Here is a 22,486-nt window from a genome sequence, read left to right on the forward strand (position 1 = left end):
TGTATCATGTCTTCTTGTGTTAGAATACTTCTCTACTCAATGGTTCAGTTCTAATTGGTTCTAATTGGTTCAGTTCTAATTGGTAGCACTTTTAAAAAAAATTCTTCTTCCTTTTTTTCCCTCTTTATTTACATGTTCCTGCTGTGTGAAAACTGTTCTTGTTGACTTCCAACTGGCCTTTCTTAATTCTAATTTAGCTCCTCTTTAGCTTCTCTTTTGCCAAATGCTACAATCTTACTTTTCTCTCTATTTCTTGTTCCGGTGCTGTGATCCATCCCTCATTTTTTCTCTTGGTGTTTTCTTCATTCCTGTTCTCCCAGTTATTTTCCTGTTGCGTTTGCCTACCATCTTCTTACTTTTATATCCACAGGTTGTGGTTCGTTCCTACAGTTGAGTTACATAATGTGATGCCTTAGTCATTGGAAAAACAGGGATATAAAGAAATAGGGGTTGGGACTGTCATTTTGGTTAAATTGTTTCTATAGGAGCAGCAATTTGAGTACATGCATCCCTCTTTGAGAGAAGTATAAAACCATGGGAATCAGTTTTATTTGAGAATGGAATATTCACCGTAGTAATGTAGCATGGATTTGGTTGGTTATCGGACTGTCCTGGAGAGAAGCTTCTGACCAGCCAGCAGCCAGAGCTGAGGATAAGGGGAAGCCTGGCACCCCCTTCCTCAAATTTTATCGTGTTCCAGTTGTTGGCCTCCCACCTCTGAGGCTGTCTGTCCCTGGGCCACCTCCTCTCCCCTCTCCTACCCGGGCAACTCCTCTAAACTGCTCTATCTCCAAATTGTTTAATGCGCCTGCTGTTGCTTCCATCAAAGCTCATGCCTTCAATCTCTAACTAGAGAGTTTCTTTGATAGAATTGTCCCTTGAGGTGACCCTTGGACTGATCATTTTTCCAGTACTGCTCAGTCCCCTGCACGTACCTATCATGACAAATACCAAAAAATAAAAAAATAAATCCAACAGCAGCCTTCATTGACCTTGAAGAACGCATAACCTCTTCTGCTCTCCAGTCTTGCTTAAGTGATTGTGGTTTGGTCATGGTTTGCTTCTTACAAGTACATTGTCATTAGGAAGCTCCTTCAGGGACCAAAAATAGAGGCAAAGCACGTGTTAAATCATGTCGCTTTTTTACAGCCTTTTGCTTTGCAGCTTAACATAGTGTGTGAGGACACAAACATCTGTTAACCTTTATGGGAAACAAGTGGATCTGTCAGGCAACTCCAGAGGCGTTCCAAGAGTAGGGTGAGAGTTAAAGCCTCACGGATTGTTGGTAAAAAGACGGGATTGCTTAGAATATATGAAAGGCTTTGAGGGTGACAGTGCTACTGAGGTGTCCACTCTCTTCTCACCTTGCCTAGCATTGTCCAGCCTTTACTTTCCCGTACGGTATTTAGCCCTACAACTGAGTTGTATCGTGTAATGCCTATAGACAATGAAAATGTGATAAAATTGGCTTCAGACAATCATATTTGTGCTTTGGTTTATACATCTGATTTTAACAGGTAATCATGAAACCTTGTGAATTTGTTATATTAAACAATTAATGTCCACTGTGTTAATGTGGCGTAATGGCAGCAACGTTAAATATTAAGCACCTACTGTATGCAAGTGCATTGTAATAGGCACTGGGGAGTAATACGTGGATTTGTTCATTCATTCATGGGAATATGTGTACTGATTATGTTACATTGCACTCTCCCAAGTGCCTAGCACAGTCCTCTGCACACAGTAAGTACTCAGTAAATACGATTGATTGAACATCCATAGAAGTCACAATCACACCCACGTCTAATCAATATACCAAAAGTTGAGAAGGCCTCATGCTGTTGTCCATATTATTGAGTCCTTCCTGGGATGGAGCTGGGGCCAGTTGGGGGGGGGGGGGGGGCGGTGTGTGTGTGTGTGTGTGTGTGTGTGTGTGTGTGGCGCACATGTGAGAGTTCGGGAGGGATGGTGAGGGGGAGGTTCTCACCCATGAAACAGTCAGTTGTGTTTATTGAGTGCTTATTATATTCAGGGCACTGTATTAAGTGCTTACTATGTGGCAGGCACTGGGGTGGATACAAGCTAATTGAATTGGACACAGTAGTTCCTGTCCCACAAGGGGCTCATAGTTTCAATCCCCATTTTACAGATGAGGTAACAGAGGCACAGAGAAGTGAAGCGACTTGCCCAAGGTCACAAAGCAGACATGTGGCAGAGCTGGGATTAGAACCCATGACCTTCTTACTCCCAGGCCCGGGCTGTAGCCACTACACCATGCTGTGGTATTCCCCATGTATCCCTCTTTTGTAAATTTAAGTTTTGCGTGATATTCTGCCTATTGTAAAATGCCCCTTTAATCAAAGTTGTTTCTTAACGAAATGTTTTTACTTACAATTCCTTGGGGTTGATCATGATTGTGGTATTGTTAAGCTTACTAAGAGCCAGGCACTGTACTAAGTGCTGGGGAAAATACAATAATAGTAATTGGAATATTTGTTAGGTGTTTTCTTTGAACTTAGCATTGGGGTAGGTATAAGAGTTAATATAGTACTAAGCGCTTATTATGTTCCAAGCCCACAACCTTGGTGTCATCCTCGACTCCGCTCTCTCATTCACCCCTCACATCCAAGCCGTCACCAAAACCTGCCGGTCTCAGCTCCGCAACATTGCCAAGATCCGCCCTTTCCTCTCCATCCAAACCGCTACCCTGCTCATTCAAGCTCTCATCCTATCCCGTCTGGACTACTGCACTAGCCTTCTCTCTGATCTCCCATCCTCATGTCTCTCTCCACTTCAATCCATACTTCATGCTGCTGCCCGGATTATCTTTGTCCAGAAACGCTCTGGACATATTACTCCCCTCCTCAAAAACCTCCAACGGCTACCGATCAATCTGCGCATCAAGCAGAAACTCCTCATCCTGGGCTTCAAGGCTCTCCATCACCTCGCCCCCTCCTACCTCACCTCCCTTCTCTCCTTCTACTGCCCAGCCCGCACCCTCCGCTCCTCCACCACTAATCTCCTCACTGTACCTCGCTCTCGCCTGTCCCGCCATCGACCCCCGGCCCACGTCATCCCCCGGGCCTGGAATGCCCTCCCTCTGCCCATCCGCCAAGCTAGCTCTCTTCCTCCCTTCAAGGCCCTGCTGAGAGCTCACCTCCTCCAGGAGGCCTTCCCAGACTGAGCCCCTTCTTTCCTCTCCCCCTCGTCCCCCTCTCCATCCCCCCGTCTTACCTCCTTCCCTTCCCCACAGCACCTGTATATATGTATATATGGTTGTACATATTCATTACTCTATTTATTTATTTATTTATTTATTTTACTTGTACATTTCTATCCTACTTATTTTATTTTGTTGGTATGTTTGGTTCTGTTCTCTGTCTCCCCCTTTTAGACTGTGAGCCCACTGTTGGGTAGGGACTGTCTCTATGTGATGTCAATTTGTACTTCCCAAGCGCTTAGTACAGTGCTCTGCACATAGTAAGCGCTCAATAAATACGATTGATTGATTGATTGATTCCAAGCACTATACTAAACACTGGGTAGATATAAAGATAACCATGTTGGACAGTGTCCCTGTTTCACATGGGATTACAGTCTAAAGGGAACAGAGATGAGGTATTCTCCACCCCACCCCCCCTTTTTTTTTTTAACAAATGAGGGACCGGAGGCACAGAGAACTTCAGTGACTTACCCTTGAGTACATAACAGACAAGTGGCAGAGCAGGATTAGAATCAGGGCCTCTGACTTCCAGGGCCTAGGCTTCTTCCATGAACTTTATTGTACACTTGCAACTTGCAGTAGAGAAGCAGTGTGGCTTAGTGGAAAGAACCTGGGCTTTGGAGTCAGAGCTCATGGGTTCAAATCCCGGCTCCACCAGTTGTCAGCTGTGTGACTTTGGGCAAGTCACTTAACTTCTCGGGGCCTCAGTTACTTCATCTGCAAAATGGGGGTTAAAACTGTGAGGTCCCCCCCCCCGCCCCATGGGACAACCTGATCACCTTATTACTTCCCCAGCGCTTAGAACAGTGCTTTGCACATAGCACTTAGTAAATGCCATTATTATTATTAACTTCTAATTGGATTTGTTTACAGGTTTTAGAGATCTTCAGAATATACTTAATGATTTAATTTCTACCAAAAATACTGTAGACAGTATTTTACAATATTAGAAAAGCAAAACACCCGGGCTTTTTCAAGCCGTTGTACTTGTATATTTTATAACTAATACAGAACCAGATCATTTGTTTTGGGCTCAAACTGGTATTCTTCTGTGTAAGATGATGATGATGTCTCTGCCCAAAACCTGTATGAAGGAGTTGGTTATAGTGAATGTGAGTAGCCAGATACTGTGTCCTCCCACATGTCTGCTGTGTGATCTTGGACAAGTCGCCTCACCTCTCTGTGCCTCGATTACCTCATCTGTAAAATGGGGTTTGAGAATGTGAGCCCCATGTGGGACAGGGAACTGTGTGTAACCTGATTTGCTATAAGCTTCTGATACGGTGAAGACAAATTTTGGGGCTTTTATAGTCTTTTCCCCCATTTCACTTAACTAGAATGTAGTATCTACTTAGTTTAGAGGAGTTATTTCAATGTCTGTCCTAGGTTCACCTTTCCTTTCTTTGGTAAATATAGTCACTCTATTAAATCAATCGATCAATCAATGGTATTTATTGAGCACTTACTATGTGCTGAGTACTTACCGTACTACGCACATGGGAGAGTATGGTACAAAGTTAGCAGACCCATTGCCTGGCCATAATGACCTTACAGGCTCCGTGAGACATGTAGATTCGTCACAAGATAATTGAAGAGGAACCAAAATGTAAGCCAATAACCATTTCAGTGCAAGCCTAAATTTTGCTATTAATGACATTTTAATTCATTCAGGAGTTTATCTATTGTATCCTGCTTTAATTTCTTTTTCTTTTTAGAACACTGTTGAAAGCTTTTTAAAATTATTTCAGTGATTTTTGTCCATATTTAGCCAATTATGTTATATTCCATGAACTGGAGCAAATACTTCATGCATAAAATAGGAAGTGATCCTTTATTCACCCAACCTGTTTTAAATCTTGTCTAATCTAACAGGGAGGCATCCTGGCCTAGTGGAAAAATCGTGTTTCTGAAAATCAGGAGGAAGTCCTGTGTCTTTGCCCCAGCTCTGATACTGTCTCTTGTAGGACTTTGAGCAAGTGTGTATAACCTCTCTGGGTCTCAGTGCCTTCATTTGGAAAATGATCCCCCTGGAGATGATGATAATAATAATAATTGTGGTATTTAAGCTCTTACTACGTGCCAAACACTGTTCTAAGCACTGGGGTAGATAGAAGGTAATCAGCTTGGTCACAGTCCCTGTTCCACATGAAGCTCACACTCTTAATCCACATTTTGCAGATCAGGTACCTGAGGCCCAGAGAAGTGAATCGACTTGCCCAAGGTCACACAGCGACAAGTGGCGGATCTGGGATTAGAACCCACAACCTCTGCTCCCAAGCCCGGGCTCTTGCCACTAGGCCATGAGATCATTCATATGCGAAAATGCTTTGAAAAAGACAAGTTCAATTCAAAGTCTTTGCTGGCAACAGTATCTGAGTTAGCATCCATTCCTGTATAAAGAGTTGTGTTTTGCCTATTGCAGATTTTTAAAAAGTGTTATTAATCCACTCTGCTTTTGAAGACCCTTCTGAAGAGTTTATAAGTCGAGTACCTTCATGTTGTAGAAAAATGCTGCAGAAACGGCAGCACTTTTAGATAATGCTTTCTACCTAGTGGATAGAGCGCAGGCCTGGGGGTCAGAAGGATCTGGGTTCTAATCCTGGATCCTCCACTTGTCAGCTTTGTGACCTTGGGTAAGTCACTTCACTTCTCCGTGCCTCAGGTACCTCATCTGTAAAATAGGAATTAATGCTGCGAACCCCATGTGGGACATCGACTGTGTCCAACCTGATTTGCTAGTATCTCCCCCAGCACTTGACAAATGGTAGGCGCTTAACAAATACCTTCATTATTTTTATTATAACTTTGTACCTTACATTTGGCCAGTGCATGGTTGGACTGGCCATTTCCCTCCCGTTCCTGAACTGCAATACTGTTTTAATACATCTGGTACATTTGAAAAATGTGGGTTAATGATGTAGTTGGGCTTTGTCAGGAGGGGTTCAGTGTGGTCTACTAAATGTCTCTTATTTAGTAGAGCTCTCATCTGTGCCAGTACTGATCATTGCAAATGTGACCACATCTTTCCTTCTGCACACTATTTTCGGTAAAGTTCGGGTTTCTTGGAGCTCCTTTGTCTGCTCCATTTTCCCCTAGACTGTAAGCTTCTTGTGGGTAGGGAACATACCCGTCAACTCTGTTGTATTGCACTTTCCCAAGCATTTAGTAGAGGGCTTTGCACACAGTAAATGCTCAATAAATATCATTGCTTGCTTGATTGATTTCCGTCAGGGACTGAAGCCACTCTGACAACTTGGGATGGCAGAAGGTGTATTTATTAACCTATTGACCAGGTGTGGTATTTTGCAACTTAGGGAACAGAAATAGCATAGATGATAATTCAGTTGTATTTTTGAGCTCCTACTGTATGCAGAGCACTGTACCAAGTGCTTGGGAGAGTACAGTACAGCATTAAACAGACACATTCCCTGCCCACAATGAGCTTACAGTTTAGAGGGGGAGAGACAGACATTAATATAGAAAAATAAATTGCAGATGTGTTCGTAAGTGCTGTGGTCCTGGGACAGGGCAAGAACAGAGGGCTGAAGTCAGAAGGGAGTAGGAGAAGGGGACGGGGGCTGTGCTTAGTTAGGAGGAGAGGTGCCTTCAATAAGGCTTTGAAGGGGGCCGTGGAAAGTAACTGTCTGTTGGATTTGAGGAGGGAGGGCATTCCAGGCCAGAGGCGGGACGTAGGCAAGGGGTCAGTGGCGAGATAGAGATGTAATTGGCGAGATCAAGTAATAATAATAATAATAGTGATGGCATTTATTAAGCGCTTACTATGTGCAAAGCACTGTTTTAAGCGTTGGGAAGGTTACAAGGTGATCAGGTTGTCCCACGGGGGGCTCACAGTCTTAATCCCCATTTTACAGATGAGGTAATTGAGGCCCAGAGAAGTTAAGTGACTTGCCCAAAGTCACACAGCCGACAAGTGGCGGAGCTGGCATTTGAACCCATGACCTCTGACTCCAAAGCCCGGGCTCTTTCCACTGAGCCATGCTGCTTCTCTGAGTAGCATTAATCCATGTGAGCTAATGAGAGCCACCTTTAAGACACACAAGTGATGGTGTAATCTTTGTGGCATTTGTTAAGCACTTACTATGTGCCCAGCACTGTGCTTCTTAGCAGGCTTTCTGAAGGTATTAACTTGATTCGGGTAAATCCATTGGAAATGACAGATGAGATTCCTGAACTCAGGGTAATTTAACTTGGCGTTTGCTGGAGAGTTCAACAGTACCGTTTGGAGTGGGCAGGGATTGTCACTGTTGTTGTATTGTACTTTCCCAAGTGCTTAGTACAGTGCTCTGCACACAGTAAGTGCTTAATAAATATATTTGATGAATGAGTGTTGAAAGAGGTCATTTCTACCAAAAATACTGTAGACAGTATCTACAATATTAGAAAAGCAAAACACCTGGGCTTTTTCAAGCGGTTATACTTGTATATTTTATAACTAATACAGAACCAGATCATTTGTTTTGGGCTCAAACTGGTATTCTTCTGTGTAAGATGATGATGATGTCTCTGCTCAAAACCTGTATGAAGGAATTGGTTATAGTGAATGTGAGTAGCCGGATACTGTGTCCTTCTACATGTCTGCTGTGTGATCTTGGACAAGTCGCCTTACCTCTCTGTGCCTCGATTACCTCATCTGTAAAATGGGGTTTCAGGGGCAAGGCAATGCAAAACCAGAGAGAAGCCCACTAAGCTTGGCCACCTAAATTGGCCATGTAAAAGCTGATGCATGGCTTCACCTTGATGACCAGACATGTGCAGCACCAAAGGTGGAACAGCTTCAACTTTTCAGTTTACTCTGAATAGCAGAGCTAGTGAAAACGCTAAAATAATGATTACACTCAAATATAAATGCATTTGTGTTTTGCACTTTGAGATACAATTGCCACCTTTTTGATCTTGAAACAGTTTCATTTCCTAAGTCCTGGTTAGATTTTTGGGTTTGCTTTCTGTTATGGGAATGACACAGACACAGCATAACTATGTTTACAAAACCCAGGTCTTTACATAATCCCGGGCCAAGCCTATCTTTCAAACATTATTAGTCTTTCAGAAAGCTAGGACAAAATACAATCCGTTTAATTCATGATCTGCCATTATGCCATTAGAGGTAATTTAACCTGTAGAACAGCTTCAGGGAAAGATTGTGCAGAAGATATTTTTCATTCGTTCCCGAATTGCGTATATTTAGAATGGGTAAGTGGCACGACAGGGTACTGGAGATATGATGAAAAAGAATGACTTCTTGCTTCCAAGCAATTACTTTAATCCTGTGCAGAAATTAAATGCTACTTCTTTTGGGTAATGAAAAAGTAAGTGATAAAACTCCAAATGTAATGGGTCCATTTTAGCAAAGGACAATTCACAAGGTAAGAGTTTCAGGAAATACTGTGAAAATATTTTCTTCGAAGTAATAAGCCACGATGGGGTTTTCCTGCTATGTCTCTTCTCAGCCCGTCTCCCTGACCCACACATCAATCCTTATGTGGTACAAGGGATTTCCCAGGTCAGAGAAATTGAACCTCATGGTAAATAATTTTAGCTACAGATCTGTAACTCATAGACAGAGTTAAATTGGGGTCCCACTGATTAGCCCACTTTGAGATATCATGATTTTAATTCCATACCTCACTAGGTGATTTTTTTGAAAAAACCCAACCTAGCTAAAGAGAAGATTGGTTGTATCTCTTCTCCTCCTAAATGTCAGTTTTAGGGCTTGTTCTCTCTTGCTGCAAGGCATGACCAATTATCTAATTCAAATTTTAACCTCAGATCACAAATACTACACCATCTTCAGTTCATATACATCCATTATGCATAAGGAAAGAGAACATTTTTACCCTGAAGCCAGTACCGAATTTTTATCTCTTTTATTTGTGTCTTCATTTCTCTGTCGTTAAATTTTAGAAGTTGATGCTTCTTACGTAAAGAGCCGAACCGTGTGTGCAAGTGTGACCGAAAAGAATGTGTGAGATTGATATAACTTGTCACGTAGTCTGCATTTAAAAATAGATTACTGTTGCGCTAATGGGTTTATGCCAGATAGAGCCTGTTGCTGTTTTAAAGCCTACTCCTTGGTATCCTGATTTTCACGAAGATTTTACTCAAGGAGCGCAACCCCGCTCCCAGTTGCTACCCCCTAGGCTGGCCAAACCACCTCACTGATCTCCCAACTGTCACTGTTAATTTTACATTCCTTGAGACTGTGCTGCGCTACGTCATTCAATTTTTGGTCTTCCCTCCTGTCTTTTGTAAACCCCCTTTAAGTCCTGCATAGAGCAGCTGCTTGAGTGGTGTCTCTCTTCATCAATGAGCGATTCTATTACCAAAGGAATTGAGACCCAGAACCTCTGCAGAATAATTATAATGCTGGTGGTTTGCCCAGTGCTACTCACACTTTCTCATCACTGCCAGTCATCATTCCCACTGAGACAGTGGATGCAAAACACCAATAGCCAGTAGGAGGTACAGCACATTGATAAGCAAAGTTAATTTACGGCCAAAGTCTTGCCATTGCTGCACTGTAGACTAGCAGGCTACGATAGCTGTATTTCCCTTTTTCTCACGTGATGATCAAACAGTCAATCAGTGGCATTTATTGAGGCTGACCGTTTGTTTGTCATGGTATATGGGATGGTACTGTACTAAGCAGTTGGGAGACCACAGTTCAGCACAGTTGAAAGGTATGATTCCTGCCCCTAAGGAGCTTATAGTGTAGAAGGGCTAAGAGACAGTAAAATAAGTTGCAGATGGGGCTGAGGGTGGGGTGGATAGCAAGTGTTTAAATGGTACAGGTCTAAGGGCATAGGGAATGCAGAAGGGAGAGGGAGTAGGGAAAAAGAGGGCTTAGTCAGGGAAGGCCTCTTGGAGGAAATGGGATTTTAATAAGGATTTGAAAGTGGGGAGAGTCGTAATCTGTTAGATGTGGAGAGGGGAGGGAGTTTCAGGCTAGAGCGAGGACATGGGCAAGGGGTCCATGAGGTAGACAAGATCAAGGTAGAGTGAGAGGGTTGGTGTTAAAGAATAATAATAATAATAATAATGATGGCATTTGTTAAGCACTTACTATGTGCAAAGCATTGTTCTAAGCGCCGGGGGGGGATACAAGGTGATCACATTGTCCCACGTGGGGCTCACAGTCTTAATCCTCATTTTACAGATGAGGTTACTGAGGCTCAGAGAAGCTGTGACTTGCCTAAGGTCACACAGCAGACACGTGGTGTAGCTGGGATTCGAACCCATGACTTCTGACTCCAAAGCCCGTGCTCTTTCCACTGAGCCACGGAAGTGAAGTGAATATGCTGGGTTACAGTAGCAGAAGCAGCTTTGAGAAGTCGCATGGCTTAGTGGATGGAGTACGGGACTGGGAGTCAAAAGGACCTGGGTTCTAATCCTGGCTCCACCACATGTCTGTTGTGTGACTTTGGCAAATCACTTAACTTCTCTGGGCCTCAATTAGCTCAACTGTAAAATGGGGATTAGGAGCGTGAGCCCCGTGTGGGACAGGGACTCTGTCTAACCTGACACATATACCCCAGCACTTAGATCAGTGCTTGGCACATAGTAAACACTTAACAAGTGCCATAGTTATGATTTTTATTGTTAGTAGTAGTAGGAAATCAGTGCAGTAACCACTGGGGGTTCTTGAAAAATGGATTGAAAAGTTTTTTTTTTGATAAATGACTGAAAAGTTTTTTTTTGATAAATGATCTCGGCAGCAGAATGAAGTAAGAACTGGAGTGGGGAGAGACAGGAGACAGGGAGGTCAGCAAGAGAGGTTGATAATAATAGTAATAATAATTATGATGTTTGTTAAACACTTACTATGAAGAGTCCTTGATTAGATAACGAAAAAAAGGGGGATTTTTCAATATATATATATATATATATCATTTTATATGTTAATCATTTTAATAAAATTTGTGGTTAAGGCATCATCTTTGCCTCGAATGACCACTATGTAAGGAGAAATGAGGTAATATCGACACTTATAACGACAAGAATATATTTGGCCTTTGAATTTACTGAGTGAACCTGACCGATGGATTTTTTTTAAACTGACATTATTGATTAAACTAGCAGATTTATGAAGAAAGTTTAGCCATTTTGACATAAAATAGAGAAATTTTTCAAATGGCGGCAAGATTTTTTTTTCTGGTTTCCCAAGTTTAACTGTCCAATTATATTAACTCTCCATGGTAACTTTAAAATAGGTGACAGCAATATGTATGTGGTTCTGATAACTGGCTGCACAATGGCAGTATCTTTCTGACTTGTGATTTTAGGTGACTGTTCAAAGCTGTGAATTTATTGTGTGACATTTCAACAGCTTCTTTTGACCTTGAGGTGCAATCTGATTCGCTTTGTTAAATTTTAATTTTGTGAAGCATCCTTTCTTTCGTGCCCAAAATTAAACTTCAAGGTAGAGGCATCTTTTCACATATTGGAATTGTGAATGGAATATATTACCAGTGAATTATGCTAAAATGGATGTATAAATGTAGAAATGTTGACTAGGCTAGCTACACCTCCCCATACAAACAGCTTGTTAACATGCAATCAGTCAGCAACGTTGCCATGAACCTGGTGCTTAATGAACAGGTGGAGAAAGGAGATGAATTCCAATCTGAAATGGATCTGACATTTTATCAGGTAATTTTGCTGATCGCTAATCCATTTCGTTTGGCAACTTAATTTATCACACAGTTAGAATTTTCATCTTAGAGGCTTCCAGGTGGAAATTAATTCAGAAGCATGTCCAATAATACTGAGTTGAGTAGGATTGCCTGAGGATTGTAGGGGCACTTAAAAGTAAATTATTTCAAATGCACAAAGCAGATTGCTCTTAAATAACAGGCTATTTATATTTACCCACTTTCCCCTTTATAATAGTCAGAAGCATTTGCATTTAGATGGTTATTATCGTAACAGAAACAAAAAACTATTTATTTATATGAGACAATTTCCATATTAGGGAGATAAATTGTCCGGCCAATAGTGCCTTTAATTGTGTTCTTTGGGGAAAGTAATTTTTAAGATTCATTGAGCAATCTGACAGACAAATGTGATGTGACAGCACATGGAAGAATGTCTGATTTAAATGTATTTTACTGTAATATAGTAGAAAGTAGTGAGTGGTGGAAATGACCTTTAAATGGCTTATAGCAGTCATACCTCGTATTTTCATGCACTCTGATTAGACTGCTTTACTTAGCAAGCGGCTAAAGCTTTATGACAGTATGAAGGAAAAGAATTCTGCTCATCCACCTTTTCTAATGTGAATGTGCTTGGACATTTTTGCTAGAATGAGTATTATCAGCTCTATCAATAGGTGACCTATGACCCCAGTGCAGTTTAAAATAGCTTTGAAAGGGGACACACACGTTCTCTTTCTAGCTTGACAACAATGACAACAACAATTGTGATACGTGATAAGGGCTTACTACGCATCAAGCACTGTTCTAAGTGCTGGGGTAGATAAATTAGTCAGGTTGGACACAGTCCCTGTCCCACATGGGCCTCACAGTTTAGGAGGAGGGCTGGTATTGAACTCTCATTTTACAGATGAGGAAACGGCCACAGAATTGCCTTGTCCAGAATCACACAGGAGTCAAGTGGCGGAGCCGGGATTGGAACCCAGGTCCTCTGGCCCCTAGTCTGTCCACTAAGGTCACACTGACATGGTGCCATCCTGGAATTAGGAGCCTCAGACTTGTAGTTAACAGAGTGGGGTAAAGCTAAGTATTGATTGTGGAAAAGTACATGTGCCCTGTGAAAGAGAAACAAAGAACAAATAGAAAATGATAGGAGGATTGATCATCAAAAGACTTGACGGGAGCTCCCCGTCCTCATCAGTTGTTCTGAAGAAGTGGCGGGGATGAAGTGTTGGAGAAGATAAGTGGCACCCTAGCATGAACTGAAACGTCTTTTAAGAAGATTGAAGAGGTTTGGTAACAAATCATTTCTAAGATAAATTTGGTGACCAAGAAGAGGAGCAGAGGATTAGCAGCAGTGAGCCCTTCTGGGCACCTTTCCCAGAGCCCTCATCCAAACCTTGGCTGTTCTCCTTTAGGTAAGCTAGTGAGCATATTGTAGCTCTTCAGCTAGTTTCATTTTGAAGACACTTTCCCACTTTCGCCTGTAAGGGAAAATGGTCATTGAATGCAAGTTACCTACCCTAATAACTGGGATTCAGACTCAGGCAGGATAATCATAAGGAACTTTTGAAGTCTATCTTTTCTTTTATAGCATGTCTAGATAGTTGAGTGCTTGTACCCTCTTTAGGCTTGTGAGTAAACCTTTTCTCTTTGGTGTTTTAGTATTTGTTTTCTAAGAACTGTGTATTCCCCTCACAATTCCTTCACCTTGAAAGATGTGAGTTTCTGCTCCAATTGTCACAGATAAGATGTAAGACAGAAGAACCTTAAATATCCGGTGCCATTTCTTGAATCTTCAATCAGTCAATGGTATTTATGGAGCACTTATTATGTGCAGAGCACTGTACTAAATGCCTAGGAGGGAACAGTGCAACAGAATCAGCAGAAACGTTCCCTGCCAATAATGAGCTTAAACTCTAGAGGGGAAGACTGACATTAATATGAATAAGTAAATAATTTATAATATGTAAATTAAAGATATGTACATAAGTGGTATATCAAATGTCAGAGGTCACAATTCCAAGTGCATAGATGATGCAGATGAGAGAGCGGGCTGGGGAAAAGAGGGTGTAATATGGGAAGGCCTCTTGGTGGAGGAGATGTGACCTTAATAGTGCTTTGAAGATGGAGAGAGTGGTGATCTGGCATATATGGAGCAGGATGGAGTTCAAGGACAGGAGGAGGATGTGGGAAAGGGGTCGGCAGTGAGATAGATGTGATTGGGGCCCAGTGAATAAATTGGAGCTACAGGAGTGGAGTGTGCAGGCTGGGCTATAGTAGGAGATCAGTGAGGTGAGGGTTGATTGATTGAAGAAATTAAAACTGTCCCAGTGGCAGGAATAATTAAGAGGGAGGAGAGGTAATGATAATTATTGCATTTGTTAAGCACTTTTTCAATGATATTTGTTAAGTGCTTATTATGAGCCAGGCACTGTACTAAGTGCTGGGGTAGATTCAAGATAATAGAGTTGAACATAGCCACTGTCCCCCATAAGGCTCACAGTCTTAAATCCCTATTTTACAGATGAGGTAACTGAGGCACAGAGAAGTCAAGTGACTTACCTAAGGTCACAGAGCAGACGCGTGGTGGAGCCTGAATTAGAACCCAGGTCCCAGGCCCATGTTCCTTCCACTAGGCCACACTGCTTACCATGTATCGAGAGCTCGGCTAGATTCAGAGGTCTCAGAGTGGATGCAGGCACTCTCACATGGACTCATAATCAATTTTTACCCCAATTTTAAAGATGAAGAAAAAGTCTCAGAGAGGGTTAACGACTTTCCCAAGGTCACACAGGTCGTGGATGAACTGGCACCAGAACCAAGGTCACCTTACTCCCTGTCCTGGGGCCTTTCCCTTAGGCCACACTGCCAACCCTAAACCGTACCCAGTATTCCCAGGCTTCTGAGATTAGACAAGATACCCAGACTGAGCCCCCTCTTTTCTTTCCCCCTCCGCATCCCCCCCACCCTACCTACTTCCCCTCCCCACGGCACCTGTATATATGGTTGTACAGATTTATTACTCTATTTTACTTGTACATATTTACTATTCTATTTATTTTGTTAATGATGTGCATCTAGCTTTACTTCTATTTATTCTGATGACTTGACACCTGTCCGCATGTTTTGTTTTATTGTCTGTCTCCCCCTTCTATCAATCAATCAATCAATCAATCATATTTATTGAGCGCTTACTATGTGCAGAGCACTGTACTAAGCGCTTGGGAAGTACAAATTGGCATCACATAGAGACAGTCCCTACCCAACAGTGGGCTCACAGTCTAAAAGGGGGAGACAGAGAACAGAACCAAACATACCAACAAAATAAAATAAGTAGGATAGAAATGTACAAGTAAAATAAATAAATAGAGTAATAAATATGTACAACCATATATACATATATACAGGTGCTGTGGGGAAGGGAAGGAGGTAAGACGGGGGGATGGAGAGGGGGACGAGGGGGAGAGGAAAGAAGGGGCTCAGTCTGGGAAGGCCTCCTGGAGGAGGTGAGCTCTCAGCAGGGCCTTGAAGGGAGGGAGAGAGCTAGCTTGGCGGATGGGCAGAGGGAGGGCATTCCAGGCCCGGGGGATGACGTGGGCCGGGGGTCGATGGCGGGACAGGCGAGAGCGAGGTACAGTGAGGAGATTAGTGGTGGAGGAGCGGAGGGTGCGGGCTGGGCAGTAGAAGGAGAGAAGGGAGGTGAGGTAGGAGGGGGCGAGGGGATGGACAGCCTTGAAGCCGAGGGTGAGGAGTTTCTGCCTGATGCGCAGATTGATCGGTAGCCATTGGAGGTTTTTGAGGAGGGGAGTAATATGTCCAGAGCGTTTCTGGACAAAGATAATCCGGGCAGCAGCATGAAGTATGGATTGAAGTGGAGAGAGACACGAGGATGGGAGATCAGAGAGAAGGCTAGTGCAGTAGTCCAGACGGGATAGGATGAGAGCTTGAATTAGCAGGGTAGCGGTTTGGATGGAGAGGAAAGGGCGGATCTTGGCAATGTTGCGGAGCTGAGACCGGCAGGTTTTGGTGACGGCTTGGATGTGAGGGGTGAATGAGAGAGCAGAGTCGAGGATGACACCAAGGTTGCGGGCTTGTGAGACGGGAAGGATGGTAGTGCCGTCAACAGAGATGGGAAAGTCAGGGAGAGGACAAGGTTTGGGAGGGAAGACAAGGAGCTCAGTCTTCGACATGTTGAGCTTTAGGTGGCGGGCGGACATCCAGATGGAGATGTCCTGAAGGCAGGAGGAGATGCGAGCCTGGAGGGAGGGGGAGAGAGCAGGGGCAGAGATGTAGATCTGGGTGTCATCAGCGTAGAGATGATAGTTGAAGCCGTGGGAGCGAATGAGGTCACCCAGGGAGTGAGTGTATATTGAGAACAGAAGGGGACCAAGCACTGAACCTTGGGGAACCCCCACAGTAAGAGGATGGGAGGGGGAGGAGGAGCCTGCAAAAGAGACTGAGAAAGAACGACCGGAGAGATAAGAGGAGAACCAGGAGAGGACGGAGTCTGTGAAGCCAAGGTCAGATAACGTGTGGAGGAGAAGGGGGTGGTCCACAGTGTCAAAGGCAGCTGAGAGGTCGAGGAGGATTAGGACAGAGTATGAGCCGTTGGATTTGGCAAGCAGGAGGTCATTGGTGACCTTTGAGAGCGCAGTTTCCGTGGAATGAAGGGGACGGAAGCCAGACTGGAGGGGGTCGAGGAGAGAGTTGTTGTTGAGGAATTCTAGGCAGCGCGTGTAGACAACTCGTTCAAGGAGTTTGGAAAGGAATGGTAGGAGGGATATGGGACGATAACTAGAAGGTGAGGTGGGGTCAAGAGAGGGTTTTGTTAGGATGGGAGAGACATGGGCATGTTTGAAGGCAGAGGGGAAGGAACCAGTGGAGAGTGAGCGGTTGAAGATGGAAGTTAAGGAGGGGAGAAGGGATGGAGCGAGAGATTTCATAAGATGAGAGGGAATGGGGTCAGAAGCACAGGTGGCCGGAGTAGCACTTGAGAGGAGGGAGGAGAGTTCCTCTGAGGATACCGCTGGGAAGGATGGGAGAGTAGCAGAGAGTGTTGAGAGCCGGGGGGTTGGAGAAAGGGGGGAAGAGACTTTGGGGAGGTCGGACCTGATGGATTTAATTTCTAGACTGTGAGCCCGTTGTTGGGTAGGGACCATCTCTATATGTTGCCGACTTGTACTTCCCAAGCACTTAGTACAGTTCTCTGCACACAGTAAGTGCTTAGTAAATACGATTGAATGAATGAAAAGATCGGACATGCCCTCGAGGTAGAATAAAGATCCGGCAATGAGGAACCCATCTCCACAGCCCTCCTGCCTCTCCTCCCTCAAGCTCCCCTCCTCCTCTCTTCCTGGTCCTGGAATTCTGCTTTGTCAGAAACAGGAGATTAGGATACACGAACAACCTCCAATATGAATTAATATAATAGATATTGAACTAGAAATGACAAGAATCATGAGGATTCTAGTTTTAAGCCTTGTCAAGGCCTATTACATGTTGTCAGGGTATGAGGAGGTTAGGGGCTGGTAAAGAGAATGACAGCATAATATAGGTTTATGAGACCAGCAGGATCTTGTCAGGTAATTTTCCTTCACTGAACTATATTAAATCCACTTTGCAAGCAGGGCTCGGGAGGATTTTTCAGAGGAATTGGTCTTTTCAATCTGATTGTAACAATGTGACTTTTATTAAAACATGCAGTCAAGTGTTTGGACAGAAAGAACACGGTTAGTGACTGAAACCTTTAAAATGTACTCTGTAGTCTACCTTGATAGAGGACTTTTATTTACTTCTTTCCCGGGACTGGAAGGAAACATTTTTTTATAAATGGTGAATGTTTTTACCTACTTCCTGCCTATTTTCATATTAATCCTTCTTCTCTTTCGAGTGACAAAACACTTGAAGGGAAACTGAAGAGTGGCCTAGGGGACGGAGTGTGCGCCTGGGAGTCAGAGGACCTGGATTTCAATCCTGACACAGCTGTGTGACCTTGGGCAAGTCAGTTACCTGCTCTGTGCCTCAGTTTCCTCATTTGAAATATGGAGATTAAAGCTCATTCCCTCCTACTTAGATTCTGAATCCCATGTGGGACAGGGACTGTGTCTGACCTGATTATTTACTCCAGTGCATAGTATATAGTAAACATTTAATAAGGATCATAATCATTATTATTCTTAACACAAGTATTTGTATTGCATTTATATGAGTTTCCTGGGTGTTGAATTATTTTAAATCGTCTTTCCCCTATATAAATGTGTTTTTAAAATATTCTGCTTCTTTTATAACCATTTCATAAGTTTTTAGCGTAACAGGTACCGAATCCCTTTGTTTATCATTCTTTTCATTCAGAAACATTAATCCGTTCCAGTTCCTTCCCAGTATATGCAAGTCAATCTTTAAAGTTGCTTGAGTTGCAAATAATGTTACGTGTGTCATGGGGAGGCTTGCTTGGGGTGCTATTACGAATGACAATAATACAGCTCAAAAACTAGGTGTGGATATAATTACTAGCAAGCATAGATGTCAGCTCCATGTGGGCATCTTGAACCCATAGGTTTCTGATGTGACCTAATCCCAGGTTCAGCTGTCCCAGGTCTTTGCCAAACCTTTTCAATCTGGAAGGAAGAGAATCCAAATGATGACTTTCTGGATTGTTGGCCCTTGGAGAACTGTCCCCATTTTGGTTCATTCATTCAGTCATATTTATTGAGCGCTTACTGTGTGCAGAGCACTGGACAAAGCGCTCGGAAAGTACAATACAGCAATAAAGAGAGACAATCCCTGCCCACAGTGGGCTGTTCCTGTCTACACTAAACCCACCCTCTTTTCCCCTCACACCTAGAGAAGCAGCATGGTCTAGTGAATAGAGGACAGGCAGAGTCAGAAGGGAGTCAGACTTCTGACTTCTGGGAGTCAGAAGGACCTGGGTTCTAATCCCAGCTCTGCCACTTGTCTGCTTTGTGGCCTGGGGCAAGTCACTTCACTTTTCTGGGCCTCAGTTACCTCATCCGTAAAATGGGGATTAAAACCGTGAGCCCAGTGTAGGCAGGGACAGTGTCCAACTTAACTTGTTTCTACCCAAGCACTTAGTTCGTGCCAGACACGTAGTAAGGGCTTAACAAATACGCTAAAGAATAATTGGCACCTGTGATAGCAAGACAGAATAACCTACCTTAGAAAGAGCCGGGAAATCAAGGTAGGATCCATGTTGATGTGGTGTGTTGCTTGCTGTAGATTTGTTGGGAGAGCACACACCCTTCTCCCTCCAGGTTTGAGAGTTTTATATATTAAAATCAATTCTTCTGATGAGTCTCAAGGAATAATTTGCGGTGATGGGAATTCAGCCAGGTCACTTTTCCTACCAGATGCCTCCCATCTTTATTCTGATCCCAAGGTCATGGATTCTAATTCCAGCTCTGCCACTTGTCTGCTGTGTGACCATGGGCAAGTCACTTACCTTCTCTGTGCCTGTTACCTAATCTTTAAAATGGGGATTAAGACTGTGAACGCTAAGCGGGACAGGGACTTTGTCCACCCCGATTTGCTTGCATCCACCTCAGTGCTTAGAACAGAGCCTGGCACATAGTAAGCGCTTAACAAATGACAGCTATTATTACAATATAATAATCGTATTTATTGAGCACTTACTATGTGCCGGAGACTGTACTAAGCACTTGGGAGAATACACTATAATAGAGTTGGTAGACATAATCATTGCCCACAATGAGTTTAGGTAGTTGGAAGACCCAATTCCTGCTTTCTAGCTGCTTAACTTCTACTGGAGTTGTGCACAGCCACTGCATTTTAGGAGATCTGGATGTTCTGAAATATTTTCTTATCATTGGGGAAGATTTCTGGGTGTTCTTATTTTTTACATTGGTTACTATATTTCCCATCCAGGATTCCCAGACAGAGCATTTTTCCTTCTTTGTGGAAGCCACGTGAACTGAATATGAGGAGCTCCAGTTTTTGCCCCTTCCAGCCTTTGAGAAATGATGTGCCACTTTGGAAGTCTGTGCTAATGTGTAATTTGTCATTGGTAGGGCTGACATAAACCTGCTTTTCACAGAGATCATTATCTGGACACAGGCTTTCTGTCTTTGTGACTGGCTTCCCTTCAGAAATGAAGACTCATTGTGCTTGTGTCATGTGGTAACATGTGGCGGCTCCATCCCATGAAGCCAAAATTTATACACTGGTTATTTCACTGAAATCTGCCTATACTGGTAGGTGAGATTTCTCCAAACAAGCTCTAATTCCAGTGTTCTTAAGATGCTAATTAATGAGTAGAATGTACAAAAACTTTTTAGTATTCACCTTGATGATTTTTGCCTCAGACAATACTGTGGTATATCAGTGTGAAATAAATTTAAATGGGAAAACTGCAACTCAGAATAGATTTCCTAATGGCAGTCTTTTAGGATCAAAATTAGCCCATAATTCATGTTGGATCTTCTTCCTCAGTTTCAGTAATACAACTGGAAATAGCCTAAAGAATGTAGCCTAGGTAGAAGTTTCCTTTCATGGTCTTTCTTAAATGCGTTTACTCCAAAATGCGAAGAGAATCAATTGACATAGATATTCACCTCAGTTCCTTAACAGATTCTTTTTTTTTCTCTTCAGAAACTAGATGAAGTTTTTCTCAAAAGGATAAATACTGTTCCTACTTTGGAAATGAATTGCGATCTTTGTGTTGTACACACCCTCCCTTTGTGAGCATACACTTATTTCAAAACCAGTAGAAAACCAAACACTTGTTGCAAATACTTCGGTGGACTTATTCAAAGAAGTTCTTTGAATAAGTTGGTGATAGCACATAGTAAGCAAGTGTTAAATGCCATCATTTTTATTAAGTTGTGGGGTAGCTAAAACATCACTGAGTTGGGCACAGTCCCTGTCCCACATAGGTAACATACTCTCTTTCCACTTTAAGATTTAGGGTATAGTTAGGGCATTTGAATGCTTCATTTTACTAAATGACGTATTTCCCTAATATCAGGCAGCCACAGGGGACACAAGGGTTAACACACGATTACTGCCTCTTTTGCCTCAGGTGACCTGGATTTCAGTGTCAGCTGAAATGACAGTTAAAGCAATTTATTTCCTATTGGTCATTTTCTATATTAAAAAAAATCCCATAATTTTGTATAATTGACTGAAGCTCTTTGGGTGATTCACTGGCCTGGGGCATCAGGTATGTTGCCTGTCAGGATTGAGATGTAGCAACAACAGTAATTCTGAGAATGAGGAGACAGTGTGGTTGACGCCCAACCCAGATCTCTTGTCTTTGAATCCCTTGACTTAGTTAATGTGTGAAAGTCTGCATCAATTGCAAGGCCTAAAGAATAATGTGTCTTCTTTTGGTATCTTCTCCTTCTAATGGAAAAGGAAGAGGTGAAAATGAAGCAGAGCACTCTCAGAAAGTTTTATGGTGTGTTTTCTTTTTCTGCCCCCCAATCACATTTTACTTGGAGAAGTTTGATGTTTCAAATGTATTTTCATTTTATTTACTTAAAATGTGAACCTCTTGGGTACTTGCAAATAATTAGATACATCTCAGTCCACCTGTAAACTCATCCTGTGGACTGTAAGCTCACTGTGGGCCGGTAATATCAGTTATATTGCATTGTACTCTCCCAAGGGCTTAGCACAGTGCTGTGTACACAGTAAGCACTCAATAAATAGGATTGATTGATTGAACTTGATAGTCTGTAAGTAAAACTATAGGAAGGTGTGAAACTGAAATTTAAGAATATGATCATTCCTGGCTTCACTGGCATCAAGCAGAAGAATTTTTTTAAATAGTAGTAGAAGAAATAGTATTTATTAGTCACTGTGTACCGCACACCTTAATAATAACTATGGTATTTGTTAAGCATTTACTACATGCCTAGCACTGTTCTAAGTGCTGGGATAGTTACAAGATAATAAAGTTGGACACAGTCCCTGTCCCACATGGGGCTCACAGTCTCAGCCCTCATTTTATAGATGAGGTAACTGAGGTACAGAGAGAGGTTAAGTGATTTTCCTAATGGCAGTCTTTTAGGATCAAAATTAGCCCATAATTCATGTTGGATCTTCTTCCTCGGCTTCAGTAATACAACTGGAAATAGCCTAAAGAATGTTGCCTAGGTAGAAGCTTCCTTTTATGGTCTTTCTTAAATGTGTTTATTCCAAAACGTGACCATTTTGGTCACACAGCAGACAAGTGGTGGCACTGGGATTAGAACCCCCGTCCTCCAGCTCCCAAGCCCGTGCTCTTATTAGGCCGTGCTGCTTCCCTGGTATTTGTTAAGCACTTACTATGTGTCAGGCATTGTACTAAGCACTGGGGTGGTTACAAGCGAATTGAGTTGGACACTGTAGTTCCTGTCCCCAGTGGGGCTCAGAGTCTAAATCCCCATTTTACAGATGGGGTAACTGAGATACAGAGAAATGAAGTGACTTGCCCAAGATCACACAGCAGACAAGTGGCAGAGCCAGGATTAGAACCCACGACTTTCTGACTCTGTAGCCCCTGCTCTATCCACTATGCAATGCTGCTTCTCCTACTGACATGTATCTAGCAAAGCAGCCTAGGCAGATGAGA

General features: G+C 42.8%; 1 protein-coding gene across 2 annotated transcripts in view; it reads left to right on the plus strand.

The window, feature by feature from the left end:
- The window catches only part of MACROD2 (mono-ADP ribosylhydrolase 2), a 1,236,128-nt gene that overhangs the window by 51,561 nt on the left and 1,162,081 nt on the right, over positions 1-22,486 (plus strand). The gene's annotated exons all lie outside the window — the stretch shown is intronic.

Source organism: Tachyglossus aculeatus, chromosome 9, assembly GCF_015852505.1.
Source record: "Tachyglossus aculeatus isolate mTacAcu1 chromosome 9, mTacAcu1.pri, whole genome shotgun sequence".
In the NCBI taxonomy this organism is placed as follows: domain Eukaryota; kingdom Metazoa; phylum Chordata; class Mammalia; order Monotremata; family Tachyglossidae; genus Tachyglossus; species Tachyglossus aculeatus.